General features: G+C 43.4%; 1 long non-coding RNA gene across 1 annotated transcript; it reads right to left on the reverse strand.

Annotated features, from left to right (window-relative positions):
* Positions 1-6,284: 6,284 nt before the first annotated feature.
* LOC126354931 (uncharacterized) lies at positions 6,285-15,748 on the reverse strand. The gene is made up of 2 exons (XR_007565403.1): positions 15,677-15,748; positions 6,285-6,535 (listed from the first exon to the last, which is right to left on the reverse strand). It is a non-coding gene; the product is annotated as an uncharacterized LOC126354931 (long non-coding RNA).
* Positions 15,749-18,926: the final 3,178 nt, after the last annotated feature.

Consider the following 18,926-nt stretch of genomic DNA (forward strand, 5'->3'; position numbering starts at 1 on the left):
CATTGAGAAACGCAGTCTGAACATGACCACCCCCGAGAGAGTCGAACTGGTGTGGTACATGCTGTTTCTCGAGTTTAACGTGCGGCAGAAAACGGTTGACAGCATGCTGAACATTTCTTGCGCCAGTCTCACGACAGTTAGAAACCCATGTCATTGTGTTTTTGTGCGGATTTGAGTCCAAGACAATTAGAAACACACGGATTTCGTCTTTTTATGCGGTTTTTGTCCTCGGGACTAGTAGAAGCCAATTTTTACCGTCCGCTGTGATACCATCTTACCGTGGTGGATGAGCTTAAGCCATGCACATTAGCAAGTGCGGCTGGTGTAATGCGCAATTCAAACAACAGCCGTCGTATTGCGATTCATCTGTTGTTTGTAGCCGATCCCATTTGCGGTAAGACGATTACAGTTCTACCTATAGATAAAATTTTCTTTAAAGTTTTCTATTTCTTTATTTTTCTTTAATTTTTCTTGACGTTTCGCTCTGCATCATGAATATGCTCTTCAAATTCGTATTACTCTGAGCAACAGTTCTCTGTCTACAACGTTTTGAAGCTGGAACTTTAACTGTGGACCCTCCCCCTGTACTATCATATTTTCGTTAAAACATCATCCAGTCGCCGGCCGCGGTGGTCTCGCGTTTCAAGGAGCGCAGTCCGGAACCGTGCGACTGCTACGGCCGCAGGTTCGAATCCTGCCTTGGGCATGAATGTGTGGGATGTCCTTAGGTTAGTTAGGCTTAAGTATTTCTAAGTTCTAGGGGACTGATAACCACAGCAATTGAGTCCCATAGTGCTCAGAGCCATTTGAACCATCATCCAGTCAGTTCTGAAGATAGAGCCGAAAATTGTGAGAATTATTGTGAAATCAGCATAACAGTCTATGCATCCAAGTTGCTGACAGGAACAATACACACAGGAATGGAAAGGAAAACCGAGGATCTGTTAGAGGACGCAGTTGGTAATGGAAACAAGACTGAAGTAAAGATACGTTCATAGGATTCGTCGACCTGGAAAGAACCTTCGACAAGGTGGTCCAAGTTGTTCGAAAGTCTAAGAAAAACAGGGATAAGATATTGGGAAATACCGGAAATGAACCAAGAGGTAAAAATAAACCTGAGAGTCCGAGAACAAAATGCTCGGATTAAAAAGAGGATAATGGAGCGAGCAATCTTTTGCCCCTCCTGTTCAATCTATTCATCTGAGAAGTGATGACGAGAATAAAAGAAATGTTCAAGAGTGGGATTGAAACTAAAATTGAAAAAAAAAACATCGAGGATAAGAATCGCTAATGACATCGTTGCCTCAGTGAAAGTGAAGACGAATTACAGGATCTGTTCAATGAAACAATCTAATGATTACAGAATATGGATAGAGAGTAAACAGAAGAAAGACCAAAGTAATGAAAAGTAGCAGAAAACAGAACAGTCAGGAATTAACATCAGAACGGACGATGACGAACTACCTGAAGTTAAGAAATTCTGCTACCTCGGCAGCAAATTTACCCATGATGGACGGAACAATGACATAAAAGCAGAATTGCACTAGCAGAAAGGGCATTCATCGCCAGGAGAACTGTACTTGTATCAGATGTCGACCTTAATTTGATGAATAAATTTCTAAGAATGTACGTCTGGAGCACAGTATTGTATGCTAGTGAAACATGGACTATGGGAAAACCGGAACATGAGAGAATCAGAATATTTGAGATGTGGTGCTATGGACGAATGTTGAAAATTAGGTGGACCCATAAGGTAAGGAATGAGGAGGTTCAACACGGAATTGGCAAAGGAAGGAATGCATGGGAAACACTGAGAAGAGGAAGGGACAAGATGATAGAAAAACTGTGAAGACATAATTGAATAAGTTGCACAGTACTTGAAGGAGTTTAGAGAGTATAACCAGTAAAGGAATACAGAGATCGAAGTTCATACTACAAATAATATGGTGCGATAGCTACTCTGAGATGAGGAAGTTGACACAGGGGAGCAATTCATGACCGGCTGCATAAAACCACTCAGAAGACCATTTTTGGTGTCGAAACTGGCAGCAAGTGTTGATTTTAATTATCATTATTCAAGTACTCCATGTCCGGCTTATAAACAGTATGTGCAAGTGGCGTGTAAGGGAAATGTGATCATTCAGTTTTAAGCGCGCACGAATGACACACGTGTATTAATCTTAATTATTTCAGGGTAGTTAATGTTCCTCCCTTTGTGGATATTAAGTTTAAGTCTTCATGTAGCGTCTTTTAACTTTAGCCTTCTTTAAGCAGATGATCTACAAAAGTGGTATCTCCTTTCCTAAGTTCTAATTTTTTTGCTGTTCCTTCAAGCGGGTGGATGTTGCCGACCAGACGGGCCTATGTAGGATTTGTCACAACTACATTCATTCTTTTCCAAAGCTGAGGTGCTGTCTTTACCATTGGAAGAAGTGCCCCATAGTGCTGTGCAAATGAAATGATATTTTAAAGTTCTTAGATTTACGTTTTTTGGCCAAATTCAGAGACACTTTTCCTAAATATGGGATCGTCCACCATTTATTATCTAAAATATTTGATCCCACAAAAATCTCATAGATACCGGTACGTATATTTGTCTTTTTATCTGGGGGTGGCGTAACAGCCGAGTACCGGTTTTTAAAACTATAAATATTCTAGAATATTACACAAGTGTAAGATGTGTTTCCTCGTTGATAATGTGTAAAGTATTCTACTGAGAACCAACAGAACAGTCAATTAATTGAGCTGATACAGAATAAACAAGATGCTGTTCTTCATATGTGCTAGAGACCCACATTAATGAAATTATGAATAACATAAAAAATAAAAGAATTTCAGTTACTGTAGTGCTCCCAGGTACCAACAGTAACAGGACTACCGACACTGTACGCTTTCTTTTGGTGTAGTAAGGAATCAGATTCTGTTTTGCACTATACCCAATCATAACAGTATTGTACACCATAATTCAACTTCAACCACAAATTCTTTTTTGAAAGCCTGTTGATATTTTTGTGTAATTCAGCTTCCCAGATTTACTGTTTAAGCGTTCAGCTGTATTCACTCATATCGTATGTTTAGAATGTTTCAGTGAGCTTTCGTTATTTATAATATTCGTATTTATATTATGTTAAGGATTTTGTAGTTATGCCACCTCCTCTTGAGACTTCCATACGGCTGTCGAAGTAAGTCGGTCTACTCAAATGGCATACACGAACACCAAGGTGAGAGTAGTAATGGGATACCTCTTAATATCGTGTTGGACCTCTCTTTGGCATATGTACCGCAGGAACTCGACGTGACGTGGACTCAACAAGTCGTTGAAGTCCCCTGCAGAAATACTGAGCCGTACTGCCTCTACGGCCATCCATAGCTGCGAAAGTGTTGCCGGTGTAGGATTTTGTGTGCGAACTGACCTCTCGATTATGTCCATAAAGATTTGACGGTTGGCCAGATAATTCGCTCGAGTTGTCCATAATGTTCCTCAAAACAATCGCGAACAGGTGTGGCCCTGTGAGATGGCCCATTGTCATCTGCAAAAATTCCATCGTTGTTTGGGAACATGAAGTCCATGGATGGGAGAAAATGCTCTCCAAGTGACCGAACGTTTCATTCCAGTCCATGTAAACGCAGCCCATAACATTGGTGAGCCCCCCACCAGCTTGCACAGCGCATTGTTGGTGATTTGGGTTCATGGCTTCGGTGGATCTGCGCCAAACTCGAACCTTAACATCAGCTCTTACAAACTGAACTTGGGATTCATCTGACCAGTGCACGGCTTTCCTGTCGTATAGGGCCCAAAACGATATGGTCACGGGCCCGGGAGAGGCACTGTAGGAGGTGTTACGGTGTTTGCAAATGCACTCGCTTCGGTCGACTACTGACACAGGCCACTAACGCCAAATTTCGCTGCACTGTCCTAACGGGATGCGTTTGTCGTACGTCGCACACTGATTTGACGGTTGGCCAGAGAATTCGCTGATTTCTGCGGTGTTTTGACGCACTGTTGCTTGAGTGATAGGCGTCGACCACTACGTTGTCCGACGTGAGAGGCAATGCCTGAAACTTCGTAATCTCGGCACGATCTTGACACTATGGATCTCGGAATAGTGAATTCCCTCTGTTAAATGCCTTTTCACGTGAGTCACCTCCGGCAATCCATTGCTCTATAATACCTTGTGTACGCGATCCTACCGCCGTTTGCATGTTTGCATATCGCTGTCCCATGACATTTGTCATCTCAGCGTACAAGATGTATTGTGAAAGCGTGTGTTTCACGAATTCACATCCTTTTCTTCATTCTAGATAACATGCTCAGTCTTCTCAGTCAAGAAATCCCTAATTCTGATGTATATAAACTACTGGCCATTATAATTGCTACACCACGAAGATGACGTGCTACAGTCACAAAATTTAACCATTTAAGCATTCACACAAGTTTGGCGTTGGTGGCGACACCTACAATGTGCTGGTATGAAGAAAATTTCCAACCGATTTCGCATATACAAACAGCAGTTGACCGGCGTTGCCTTCTGAAACGTTGTTGTGATGCCTCGTGTAAGGAGGAGAAATGCGTACCATCACGTTTCCGACTTTGATAAAGGTCGGATTGTAGCCTATCGCGATTGCGGTTTGTCGTATCGCGACGCTGCTGCTCGCATTGGTCGAGATCCAATGACTGTTAGCAGAATGTGGAATCGGTGGGTTCAGAAGTGTAATACGGAACGCCGTGCTGGATCCCAACGGCCTCGTATCACTAGCAGTCGAGATTACAGCCATCTTATCCGCATGTTTCTAACGGATCGTGCAGCCACGTCTCGATCCCTGAGTCAACAGATGGGGACGTTTGCAAGACAACAACCATCTGCACGAACAGTTCGACGACGTTTCCATCAGCATGGACGATCTACTCGGAGACCGTGGCTGCGGTTACCCTTGGCGCTGCATCACCAAAAAAAAAAAATGGCTCTGAGCACTATGGGACTTAACATCTATGGTCATCAGTCCCCTAGAACTTAGAATTACTTAAACTTAACTGACCTAAGGACATCACACAACACCCAGCCATCACGAGGCAGAGAAAATCTCTGACCCCGCCGGGAGTCGAACCCGGGAACCCGGGCGTGAGAAGCGAGAACGCTACCGCACGACCACGAGATGCGGGCGCTGCATCACAGACACGAGCGCCAACGATGGTGTACTCAACGATGTAGCTGGGTGCACGAATGGCAAAACTTCATTTTATCGGTGAATCAAGGTTTTGTTTGCAGCTTCACGATGGTCGCATCCGTGTTTGACGACATCGCGGTGAACGCACATTGGAAGCGTGTTATTTGTCATCGCCATACTGGCGTATCACCTGGCGTGATGGTATGGGGTGCCATTGGTTACACATCTCAGTCACCTCCTGTTCGCACTGACGGCACTTTGAACAGTGGACGTTACGTTTCAGATGTGTTACGACCCGTGGCTCTACCCTTCATTCGATCTCTGAGAAACCCTACATTTCAGCAGGATAATGCACGACCGCATGTTGCAGGTCCTGTACGGTACTTTCTGGAAACAAAAAATGTTCGACTGCAGCCCTGGCCAGCACATTCTCCAGATCTCTCACCAATTGAAAACGTCTGGTCAGTGGTGGCCGAGCAACTGGCTCGTGACAATACGGCAGTCACTAATCTTGATGAACTGTGGTATCGTGTTGAAGCTGCATGGGCAGTTGCACTTGTACACGCCATCCAAGCTCTGTTTGACTCAATGACCAGGCGTATCAAGGCCGTTATTACGGCCAGAGATGGTTGTTCTGGGTACTGATTTCTCAGGGTGTATGCACCCAAATTGCGTGCAAATGCAATCACATATCAGTTCTAGTATAATATGTTTGTCCAATGAATACTCGTTTCTGATCTGTATTTCTTCTTGGTATATCAGTTTTAATGGCCAGTAGTGTATACACGAATGATACGTTAAGTGCCTATTCGAGTAGTAACATAGAAGCCTTAATACAGCCGGCTTGTGTGGCCGAGGGGTCCTGGGCGCTTCAGTCTGGAACCGCGCTGCTGCTACGGTCGCAGATTTGAATCGCACCACAGCCATGAATGTGTGTCATGTCCTTAGGTTAGTCTGGTTTCAGTAGTCCTACGACTAGGGGACTGATGACCTCAGATGTTAGGTCCCATAGTGCTTAGAGCCATTTGAACCATTTTAGAGCCATAACAAATACTCTCTGCTACACAGTACATTCTGGTCGGGTTGGCTATAGGTGATGCAATAATTGTGAACACCAATTGCTAAGAGAGAGAGTTTATTGACCAGTTGGGAAGGGAGAGGTGCAAGCGAAGCCGGTCGTCGTCGAAGCCGTGAGACGAGGTGCAGCCGGCGCCTAGCCCACCACGTAGTAGGGGTAGCCGTAGTAGTAGACCTGCTCGCTGGGACGCAGCGTCTCGCGTGCCTCAGCTGGGAAGGCGACGGGCACAGGCAGCGGCAGCGGGCCCGCCAGCGCGGTCGCCACAGCGGCCAACAGCAGCAGCGCAAACACCTGCCGACAAAAGAAAAAGACTATCAGTAAGCGGCGCGAGCCACGATGACAGTGCATCCCTGTATGAGGGGTACATATCGCAGAATTACGTATTTATTAACAGCTATGAATGATGAGTCCCATACTTCAGTAGAGTGAGCAGCTTCACCTCCAGTCGAAGTGTGGCTGCCCACTAGGCTCTTAGACTTACCACACATGATTAATTGATCACTTATGTTACGAGTAGTAAATACCAAAACAAAGGAAGGTGTGGAAGCTTTCTATAAACTAACATGTCATTTCGTGACATGTGGGAATAGTGCAGTGGCACTTCTGAAAATTTCTCCATAGACTTCACATTTTCTCTTAGACTCCTTAGAAATACAAAAGCTTTTTTCTTAATTCCTGCTACTACTTCACAGTTACTTAGCCTACGGGTTCCCATTTTAGGCTATAAACATAATATCTCAATAAATGTTAAAACACAAGAAACGACTGTAAATTCGGCATTGGGCGTCTCACCGATTCAAAAACATTTCATTCAGTCCTTCCTGAACACCTTATACTACAGACGTGCTGGCAGAAACCATGCACAGAGAAGATATGGGGCACAACTCACCAAATACGGAATACTATTTACGATTTTTACAATAGCCAGAGAGGTTCCTTAAATCAATCGGAATGCAGGTCTCAAGCAGCGCTACGTGGAGGACGGAGAAAGATACATAAGAGTGTATTGTTATGAAAACACTGCAAAAGCGCTGGTGTTTTGTTCGGATGGCCGACGTTTCCAGCAAAATTGTTTCGTTCATTACTGAATGTTACTTTTGCAGTTGCTATTGGTTGTTTTTGGTGCTTATTATGGAATCAAGGTTCGATGGCATTCGTCAACAGCATCTGTAGCAGTAGCACTAGACTAAGCAAATTTACCTATAAAACAGCATAATGAAATTACTATAAATTAGCGAACGAAACAGAGAGCTCAAAATCAGGAAAAGCTACAACACAAATTCACATACTAAAGCCATACACCAAATTAATGAAAACTGACGATTAACAACGCTTCAGTGACTAAATCAGAAAAAGGCAATAGTCTACTGACCATCAATAAAAACGTCTATATACAAAAATAGCAAATGTTAGTGGCAATGTAAATATTCATTACAGAAACAGTACAAAAATAAAATCCTTTTGTTGCATTTCTCCAACTTTGGGTGACTGAATTAATCATAATCGACTTAAGATTTCTAAGAAAGTCATAATCGGATGATCATAGTGAAAGGAAGGAAAAGAAAGTAATTCTATACTAAAAATCTAAATGATAGTCTCAAATCAACTTCTAATACAGCTACGTGCACTATGCAGTACGGATGATCAATGCAAGTTAAAATATTGTCTAATGATGAAGGATATTGAATATGAAATATAGTGGCACAAGGGTCAGCATTATAACTTCATTCGTCAAGGTAACCACACACATAATATGCCGATGACGCTAGGAATACATCTGCCAACTGACAGCAAGTCTTACGAAGCTCCTTCACGTACGATGAACGTCCTTAATATTACTCAACTATCTCAAGACATGAAACCGAGAGGGAGTACGTTTTCACGGTACGCTTTGGGATTTTAAAGGATTTAGACACATAAGGAATGGAACTGGTAGGGCCTACATCATTTATCGAGACAAGATCACTCTACTTATGTTATCCGAAGCGTTGCAGGAACGATGTTTTGATGGGAATTAGGAGCCGGTGAGATTGAAATACATTTACATGAAATTTAGCACACAGAAAAGAGTTTACATGCACACGCTGCTGAACAATGAAACGGAGGAATAGGTCAAGTAAGATAGCCTTGGCATTTTACGCATCCATGCAGGCTGTGCTGCATTAATTACGAATGGCTATGTTTTAACTGAATGTCGTGATATCTATCTGACTAAAGGAGACATCCTTTGGAATATTGCTCCTCCAATTCGTTACACTGAGCGAGCTTCGTACATGTAAATTCTGTCCATTAGAGGTGCCTTTGTCGCCAGCCGCTGCAATAAGAATTTTATAATTAGTGGACGTTTCGTTAAACACCATTTAACATGTCTAAAGGTTGACTGTGATGGAGTCGGTTCACTCTCAACAGCGTTGTTGAAAACATTGTAAAATAATAATAGTAACGAAATTTGAAATTGTTTGTCCTGTCAATAGTATTACTTCAATTGCTTTACACCCGTCAATGAAAATGTTCCTTGAATTCCCTCTTTGTTCATGTCTCAATGTTATGCAAGCCACAGGAGAATTATTGCTCTACAGGGTCACAGAAACTGTTAACAATTCATTGGCAACACAGTGGCGTCTTTTAAGCTTATGCGGAGTATGGCATCTCTTAAACTTATGCGGAGCAGGTTGTCAACCGATACTGCGGCATGCTGTGTTGCGGGCTAGCCGAACTTAAGTCTGCAGACTGCGGTCAGGGATCCGAACAGCGACCGCTGCAGTGGGGAGTGAGGCGTATCATATGACTCACTGGCGGCCGCTAGTCCGGAAAGGTATTCAGCAGAGCTTCTGCGAAGTTTACAAAGTAGAAAAGAGCTTTTGACATAGGTGAAGCTGTGAGGGTGAATCGTAACGCGTTTCTGGATAGTTCAGTAGCAAGAACATTGATCACGAAAGGCAAGGTTCCGGTAACAGTACTGAACGCTACTTACCAATACTTCCTCTTCTCGATTCAGTAACATCAATACAAATATCACTCTATAATACACAAACATTTACGAAAATCATGTAGAACGCTTGTCTGACATCTGATACACAGGTTGGGGCGGGAAATAACTACACCACCACTTCATCATAGGAGAGGTTTGCAGAATTATCTCTGGCAGTGAAAGCCTGGTGTATAATCTACTCATACTGTTTCTTAGAACAAGGGTTCGGCTATGTGGAATCGTGAAAGATGTTCGAAATTCTGAGGAATCTAGGGGTAAGACGCAGGGAAAGACGAATAATATACAATATGTACAAAAACCAAAACGGAACAATAAGACTGCAGTATGAAGAAAGAGGTGCTCGGATTTAGAAAGATTTAAAGCAGAAGTGTAGTCTTTCACCCCTACTGTGCAATCTACACATCGATGAAGCGATGATGGAAAAAGAGTGTTTCAAGAACGGAATAAAAGTCCTAGAAGAAACGTTACCAATGATGAGTTATCCTGATGAAATTGATATCCTCAGAGAAAGTGAAGAAGCATAACAAAATGAGTTGACTGGAATGAATAGTCTAATGCATATAGACAGCGAGAAACTTAGCATCAAAGTTGCGTATCACCAAGTAGACGAAGTCAATTCTGGTACCTTGGCAGTAAAATAACCGATGGTGCACGGAGCAAGGACGTCATCAAAAGCAGACTAGCACTGTAAAAGAGGGTATTCTTGGATAAGAAGCCTATTGGTATTCCTTAATTGAGGAAGGAATTTCTGAGAATGTACGTATGGAGCACAGTATTGTTTGACAATGAAACATGAGCGGTGGGAAAACCGGAACAGAAGAGAATCGAAGCGTGTGAGATGTGGCGCTACAGAAGAATATGGAGAATTCGGTGGACTGATAAAACAAGAAATGGGGAGGCTTTCCGCAAAATCGGAGAGGAATGGAATATATGAAAAACACCGACAAGAAAAAGTGGAAGAAGATAGGAAAAATGTTAAAACACAATGAAATAACCTCCTTGGTAGCAGAGGGAACAGTCGAGCTTAAAAGCTGTAGGGAAAGATAGAGAATGAAATACACCCAGCACATAAATGAGGAAGTAAGGTGCTACTCTCAGACGAAGAGGTTGGCACAGGAGAGGAATTCGTGGAGGGACGCATCAAACCAGTCAGAAGAGTGATGACCCAAATAAAACAGCTGCTACAGGTAGCACTGAAAATCGAAACAAGGACCCTGGAATAGATAACATTCTCTCAAAATCATTCAAATCCTTTGGAGAGCTAGCCGTGATAAAACTATTCTGGCTTGTATGCAATATGTACGAGAGAGGCGAAATATCCGTACACGTCAAGAATTCCCATCAAGTGCAAACACTGCACGGCAAGTGCAAACAGATGAGAACATGACCGAGGTATAGTTTAAAAGTCATGCTTGCAATATACTGACTTTAATATTTGCAGAATAATGGAAATTTGGCAGAAGCCGACGTCCCGGAAGATCAGTTTGAACCCAGGAGAAATGGATGAACACGCTAGGCAATACTGACCGTACGATATTTTTAGAGCGAGAGTTTGAAAGGCAGATTGTGTTTATATGATCTGTAGATTTAGAGACAGTATTTGGCAATGCTGATCGAATTACGCTGCTTGAAATTCTGTAGGTAGCTGAGATAAAACAGAGAAGGCTCAAAAGTATATACAACTAGTACAAAAACCAGACTGCAGCCGATGCAGGTGAAATGGAAGTGGTGGTTGAGAACGAAGTGAGACAGAAGTTGGTTCGAGTAATGATTCGCCACTTGAATTTAAACGCCACTCACGTTTAAACCATGGGGACTCCGCAAGAAGCTTATGTGTCTGAGTATTTACGTCCCTCAGCCACACATAGAACTGAGAACGTTATCTTGATCTACTCATCGCGAAACCTTTACTATTCCTTAGTAGTCCGAGAATACCGTACACACCGCCTCATCTTCCAAATCCATCTTATCGCTCCTGCACGCTTCCTCTACCAATTGGAAAATTCTTTCAGACTGCTTCCTCAGATTTCTCAAACACCTTCGTAAAAACCATACATCCCGTAAACTCTATCATCGAAACCCTACTGACTCTCTATTGCAATACTGGGTAGCTGCCGCGGCTACGTCAACATATCTCACCCTTCACACCCCACATCCTCCATATCCTATCCCTGCCTCCCTCTCGACATCTACCAGATATAACCCTAGACTTATACTCATTACTTAAAACCGACTCCCATACCTCAACCAGCATCCGTACCCACTCTCGCTTCATCCTCTTACAGCCCCAAGTTACACATCCCACTTACCAGCCCTACATCATTACACCACTCTGAGGCATAGCAGTCTATTTATCTATAGTGTCCTGATGCCACTAATTATCCTTCCTTCCTGCCCCGCACTTCGAGAGCTGACTTACTGGTCTTCTCAAAAGTATCATCATTATCATCATCATATTTTAACACCAGCAGGCTATCGCCAACTGTGTTTTCTAGTAGATCATGAAAACAAACATTTTCATTTCTTTTAATCCCATTAGTTTCACATATTCTAGTTGGAATCTACATCTATATTTACTGCATTTGACTGAAGAGCATCAATAATATACGGCATCCAGCACGTTCCCAAGACCTGCCCACCTTCCCGGACTCCCCAATGTGGGTGGAATGAAATTATCGATAGACCCATGTTTTACCTTCTTTTATGATACGTTCACTAGTTCTGCGCCGTCTCCGATTTAACCTAGCGACTCACGAACAACATGTAATCGCCGTTGTTTTTGTTCGAAATTTAGCAATTTTGGAACAAATTTCGCTGTTATACTTTTCATAGCCACAGTATACGAAAACATTTCATGGCATCAGCCAGCTGATATGCCTACATCATCAGCGACTTCTCTGAGTGTGATTCGGTGATCGTTCATCACCATTTCTTTTACTTCTTCCACGATTTCGTCTTTGACGATGTGCTGGAGAGTCCATGGCACTTGTCATCATCCACGTCTTCATAGCCTTCATTGAGATGCTTCGACCGCTCGTACATCCTTGTTTTACTCAAAGAGGACTCACAAAAAAACAATATTTAACGTTTCTACAAGTAAACATCCTATATGTGTAACACACAATACAAGAAAGTTCAACACTCGCGTTACTTTTTGAACACACCTCATACATAGTCACACTTGCTGCCGAAAGGCAGGCGTTGGTGTATAGAACCTCCGAGACTTGTCGGTATCTGTTACATCCTATGTACTGTACGCAGCACTTCTGTCATCCATTTGAAACTGTTACCTTAGGGGAATTGAAATTTCGTACGAGGTTTATAATACATGTATTTTTAGTTGAATCGGTGTTTGTTTCAGAACGACCTGATCAGTTCCTTGTACGAAATCGTCATCATGCCCTCTCAGTTATCGTACATGGTTACTTCGAATCTGGTGGAGGTGTCGCAAGCGCTCCTGTGTTCTGAATACCGACGATGTATTTACTATACGTAACATTACACTCAAATAAGTAATTCACCGAATGAGCGGCATTTGATGATATTAGACGCGTATTACGTCAAAATGCTGGTATCTCACGCCTGTTTTACACGAGCGACTGTGTTGCCTAAATCGATTACTTGTGGTGAGTTAGCATCGTGTGCTAGCGTGTAAATCAGCCGCCGACAAAACCACGAGTGAGTCGATGATGGCACTGACTGACTGACTGCGCCCAGTGCAGAGCTGTAAAGTTCTGTGTGTGACAAAGACTGCGAACGTTCTAAACGGGGAACGGTTCCATCACATATTAACATCTTAAGTTAACAAACTCCTGACAGTCATGCTCACAAACGTTGTGGTAGTGGACTTCGTGCTTTTCTGTCTTACTAATCTTCATCTTATTGTATGCTCCGTTTTTTGTGATACACTGCTTCAGACTGCATTAGGATTTCATTTTTGTCCTATGTATGCTCACACAAGAAGGACCAAATATGTAAAAGCAATATACATTTTATTTTTTACAATACCCTGAAAATAAAAATCATACATTTATTTACACAAGAACATAAAAAGAATCTTTTTTCAACAGTGAAAGCGACAGCTCTCCTGAACGAAAAATCAACATATTTTTATGTTACTTGCCACTAAAATGGTACTACCGGTAGGTAATTACTTGTAAATATTGCACGAGGTGATTTTATTTATATTAAACTTTGATTCCATCAGGAACCGTTGTGCACCATGAGTGTAGACAGTAGGGATAGAATGGCACACAGCAGGTAGTCTCAATTCTATTAGGATTTATTATTATTGTAAATCTAGATTTTGGCTATAAGTAGCCATCTTCAGTGCAGTTTAGTTACAATTCAACAAACTCGCGGCAGTTCATGTCACCATATAGGCGGAAACAGACTTTTGTATGTTTTCTCGAGAAAATAAATGTTGATATTTTGAAATGTTTGAACGACAATTTTCGTATTCTTTCAAATCTCAGCAGTGTGGAGACTTTGCCATATCACCTTCGTGAAGAATGCTCACTATGAGTTTCGCTTTCGTCTTTAACAAAATATGGTGTGATTGCTAGCACGTATATGCTGCTGTTACTGTATTTCAACCTTTTGTTCGAGCACTCCGTCACAACCCACACTTCCACCGTTCGGCAGTGGGCTAAGCTGCAGACAGCACTCAGAACACTCACAGTTCTGAGTCCGATGTGTAAGCACAAGTGACCACTAGCGACAAACGAGCCTAAATTCGGAAATAACACACCAAGGACGTTGCAGTAGGTGTAACTGGCACAATTAGTCAACTGAGACAAGAAAGTAGCTCGCGTGAAAGGACCTTTACAGATGGGATACAGTAGACGTAAACGGATAATGTGGTTAGGTGATTGGACAACATGATTGTGGAATAAAAGGGATTGATATGAAATTAGCTTAGTGTTACGAAAACAGTCTTAATCGCGTTTTTTTTCATTTATTTAGTGCCATCCGGTTTCAGCCTATCGCAGGGGTCATCTTCAGGGTGAACATGTGAAATTACAATACATATCTTAGACAAAACTAATGACAACCATCTTATAAGAATGGATTACGTAAATGTAATGTTTTAGCAGCTGGTCGACTGCTGGTGGCGTCACAAGGTGTGGCAGGAGACTGCAAAGAATTTACGTTACGCCTGAGTTTATATAGCAAGCTATGAATACGTTAGCGTAACGCACGCGTCGGGCGGTGACCGATGGTAGACGTCTTGTCTTAAAAATTGAAGTATAAATACAATTTGTGTTCAAATGGTTCAAATGGCTCTGAGCACTATGCGACTTAACTTCTGAGGTCATCAGTCGCCTAGAACTTAGAACTAATTAAACCTAACTAACCTATGGACATCACACACATCCATGCCCAAGGCAGGATTCGAACCTGCGACCATTGCGGTCGTACGGTTCCAGACTGTCGCGCCTAGAACCGCAGGGCCACTCCGGCGGGATCAAGTTGTGTAAAGTTTACAACGCGATTAAGACTGTTTTCTTAATACTACGATATTTGGGTGTTGACGAGTACTGATGAAGTGACTGGTTCAAACGACAGCAATGTCAAGGTGCCCATTTTAAGGCAGCTCCAAAAATGGGCTGAGCAGGAGTTAGGGAAGAGATTGGAAATCATGTTAGGAAAGTGAATGGGAATATTAGGTACTGAAAGATGACTGAATGTTCGTTCGTAGATCACATGTAGGGGCAAGGAAGAAATTAGGGCTAACCGCCCCATCGACAACGAGGTCTTTAGAGACGGAGCACAAGCTTGGACTTGAGAAGGAAAGTAAGTGAAATCGGGCATGCCCTTCTCAATGGGACCACCCCGGCCCTTATGCGGTTTAGGACAATCACGGAAATTCTAAATCTAGATGGACGGCCGGTAGGTAGGAGGTACTGGCGAAAGTAAAGCTCAGAGGACGGGTGCTGAGTCGTGCTTGGGTAGCTCAGTTGATGCCAGCACGGTAGCTCAGCGTGTTCGGTCAGAGGGTTACGTGCCCTCTGTAATAAAAGAACTGAGTTAATCGATCACCAACGAACTTAAACGGATGTCTTACGACGTCAGCCCCGAGTAAACGCAACGAACAAAAGCGAACAGAATGAGATTTTAAAAAAATGTTGGTAGAGCACTTGTCCGCAAAAGGCAAAGGACCCGAGTTCGATTCCCGGTCCGGTAAACAACTTTAATCTGGCAGAAAGTTTCGGCCGGTGATTTGATCAGCCGTCCTCTATTAGAAATGTAACACATCGTTTTATTTGTTTTGTTCTGTTTTTATGGGAAACGTGGTACTTGCAACACTAGTACGAGCGATATTGTGAAGCTGCATCATTTCACAATAACGTGGACATCGGAAAACGCCTTGAACAGCAGTGTATGAATGAATGATACAATGGAAAATCGTCTCGCTTCCGCCGACGAGAGATACTCACGAAAGCCTTCATAGTGCAGAGATGAGCCTCGAAGCGGGGACTTGCTGGAGACCTGCCGGTGCCTTGGCCTTATATACGACGCCGGAGGTCGTCCTAGACATCTAGGCCAAGGTCAGAGCGGCTAGATCAGCCCGGTGGTTACCTAACGCCGCGCAGCTGGCGCGGTCCCCGCGTGTGGAGTCCCCAAGGCCGTCAACACAGCCGGCGGCGGCAGGGGGCGAGGAAGCGCTGCATGGAGTGGCGCCAGCGCGTGCAGCGGAGGCCACGCCTGCGCAGGTGTGTCCGTCTCTGCCCCTCTCCTCTTTCCACCTCCCACGCGTTTTCTCCCACCTGTCACCATGTCAACAGCAATCTGTGCCCACTGCTCGTTTGTGATTCCAGATCCACATCTACATACATACTCCGCAATCCACCATACAGTGCGTGGCGGAGGGTACATCGTACCACATCTAGCATCATCTCTCCCTGTTCCACTCCCAAACAGAACGAGACAAAAATGACTGCCTATTTGCCTCTGTAGGAGCCCTAATCTCTCTTATCTTATCTTTGTGGTCTTTCCGCGAAATTTAAGTTGGTGAAAGTAAAATTGTACTGCAATCAGCCTCAAATGCTTATTCTCTAAATTTCCTCAGTAGCGATTCTCCTGTAGAGACTCCCACCCGAGTTCTTGAGGCATTTCCGTAACACTCGCGTGATGATCAAACCTACCAGTAACAAATCTAGCAGCCCGCCTCTGAATTGCTTCTATGTCCTCCCTCAATCTGACCTGATAGGGATCCCAAACGCTCGAGCAGTACTCAAGAATAGGTCGTATTAGTGTTTTATAAGCGATCTCATTTACAGATGAACCACATCTTCCCAAAATTCTACCAATGAACCGAAGGCGACTATCCGCCTTCCCCACAACTGCCATTACATGCTTGTCCAGTTTCATATCGCTCTGCATTGTTACGCCCAAATATTTAATCGACGTGACTGTGTCAAGCGCTACACTACTAATGGCGTATTCAAACATTACGGGATTCTTTTTCCTATTCATCTGCATTAATTTACATCTATCTATATTTAGAGTTAGCTGCCATTCTTTACACCAATCACAAATCCTGTCCAAGTCATCTTGTATCCTCCCACAGTCACTCAACGACGACACCTTCCCGTACACCACAGCATCATCAGTAAACAGCCGCACATTGCTATCCACCCTATCCAAAAGATCATTTATGTAGATAGAAAACAACAGCGGACCTACCACACTTCCCTGGGGCACTCCAGATGATACCCTCACCTCCGATTAACACTCACCGTCGAGGACAACGTACTGGGTTCTATTACTTAAGAAGTCTTCGAGCCACTCACATTCTTGGGAACCAATCCATATGCTCGTACCTTAGTTAGGAGTCTGCAGTGGGAAAGACCCACCGTAGTTTAACAGCGCAGTTCGGAGAATGCTCAGGAAGCAAAGACAGTTGCACTCGCAGTACAAGAAAGATCGGGAGAGTGAGGACAGGCAAAAGGTAGTAGGTTGTGGGTAGTGGGTCTTTTCCGGAAGTATAGGAATATGGCATCCGTCTGATACCCTTCATCCATGGTTCGCAAGAGCGATGCAGGAGCGATGCTTTCTAAAGCCGTGCTGATGCACTGACAGCAACTTCTCTGTCTCAAGGAAATTCATTATAGTCGAACTGAGAATATGTTCGAGAATCCTGCAACAAACCGATGTTAAGGATATTGGTCTGTAATTTTGAGCATCCGTCCTTCTACTCTTATATACAGGCGTCACCTGATCTTTTTTTCAGTCGCTCGGGACTTTACGTTAGGCAAGAGATTCGCGATAAATGCAAGCTAAGTAAGGAGGCAATGCAGTAGAGTACTCTCTGTAAAACCGAATTGGATTCCCATCAGGACCTGGCGATTTATATATTTTCAACCCATTCAGCTGCTTCACAACCCCAGGGATGTCTATCACTATGTCCTCCATACGGGAATCTGTACGAGATTCAAACGGCTGTATGTTTGTAGGATCCATCTGCGTGAAAGATTTCTCAAATGCTGAATTTAAAATTTCTTCTTTCGTTTTGCTGTTTTCCGTTGCCACGCCAGACTGATCAGTGCGTGACTGGATGGAAGCCTTCGACCTGCTTGCCGATTTTACGTAAGACCAGAATTTCCTTGGGCTTTCAGCAAGATATTTTGCTAAGGTATGACGGTGGTAGTGGTTGCATGCTTCGCGCATCGCTCTTTGTACAGCAGCTCGAATCGCTACTAACTTTTGCCTGTCCTCACTCTCCCGATCTTTCTTGTGCCGCGAGTGCAACTGTCTTTGCTTCCTGAGCATTCTCCGAATTGCGCTGTTAAACTACGGTAGGTCTTTTCCGTCCGTAATCCGCTTTTTTGGCTCATACTTGTCCAATGCGTGATTTACAATGTGTTTAAAATTTTCCCATGAATCTTCCACGTCCATCGTACCGGAAATAAATGAAGTCGATTCATTTAGTAAGCGGGATGCTAACAACTGCTTATCTGCTCTTTCTTGTAAGAATACTCTCCCAGCCTTCTTGACGGACTTTTTAACTTTCGTAACCATTGTCGTAATGACAACATCATGATTACTAATCCCTGTCTCAACACTGACACCGTCGATGAGGTCTGGTCTGTTCGTGTCTACCAGATCCAATGCATTTCCATTATGCGTTAGGTGTCGATTTAGCTGCTAAACACACTTTTCGGATAATGTGTTCAAAAGTAATTCACACGACGGCTTGTCTGTACCACCTGTAATGAATCCCTAGACATCCCAGTCTATACTAGGTAGGCCATCTCTACAGTGTTGAGATGCAGATACCAATACTCTAGCTGTGCACCGATGAGAACTCTCCGCAGCGAATCCGGCGTGTTAATTATGCTGAAGACTTTCGTCTCAAAAGTAGATATTACTTCTGTTTTCACTTTCCCGTACACCACGTCCGACATCTACATCTACATGTATACTCTGCAAATCACATCTAAGTGTCTGGCAGAGGGTTCATCGAACCACCTTCACAATTCTCTATTGTTCCAATCTCGTATAGTGTGCGCAAAGAATGAACACCTGTATCTTTCCGTACGAGCTCCGATTTCACTTATTTTACCGTGGTGATCGTTCCTCCCCATGTAGGTCGGTGTCAACAAACTATTTACGCATTCAGAGGAGAAAGTTCAAAAATGGTTCAAATGGCTCTGAGCACTATGGGACTCAACTGCTGTGGTCATC

This window comes from Schistocerca gregaria, chromosome 3 (genome assembly GCF_023897955.1).
Source record: "Schistocerca gregaria isolate iqSchGreg1 chromosome 3, iqSchGreg1.2, whole genome shotgun sequence".
Taxonomy (NCBI): Eukaryota; Metazoa; Arthropoda; class Insecta; order Orthoptera; family Acrididae; genus Schistocerca; species Schistocerca gregaria.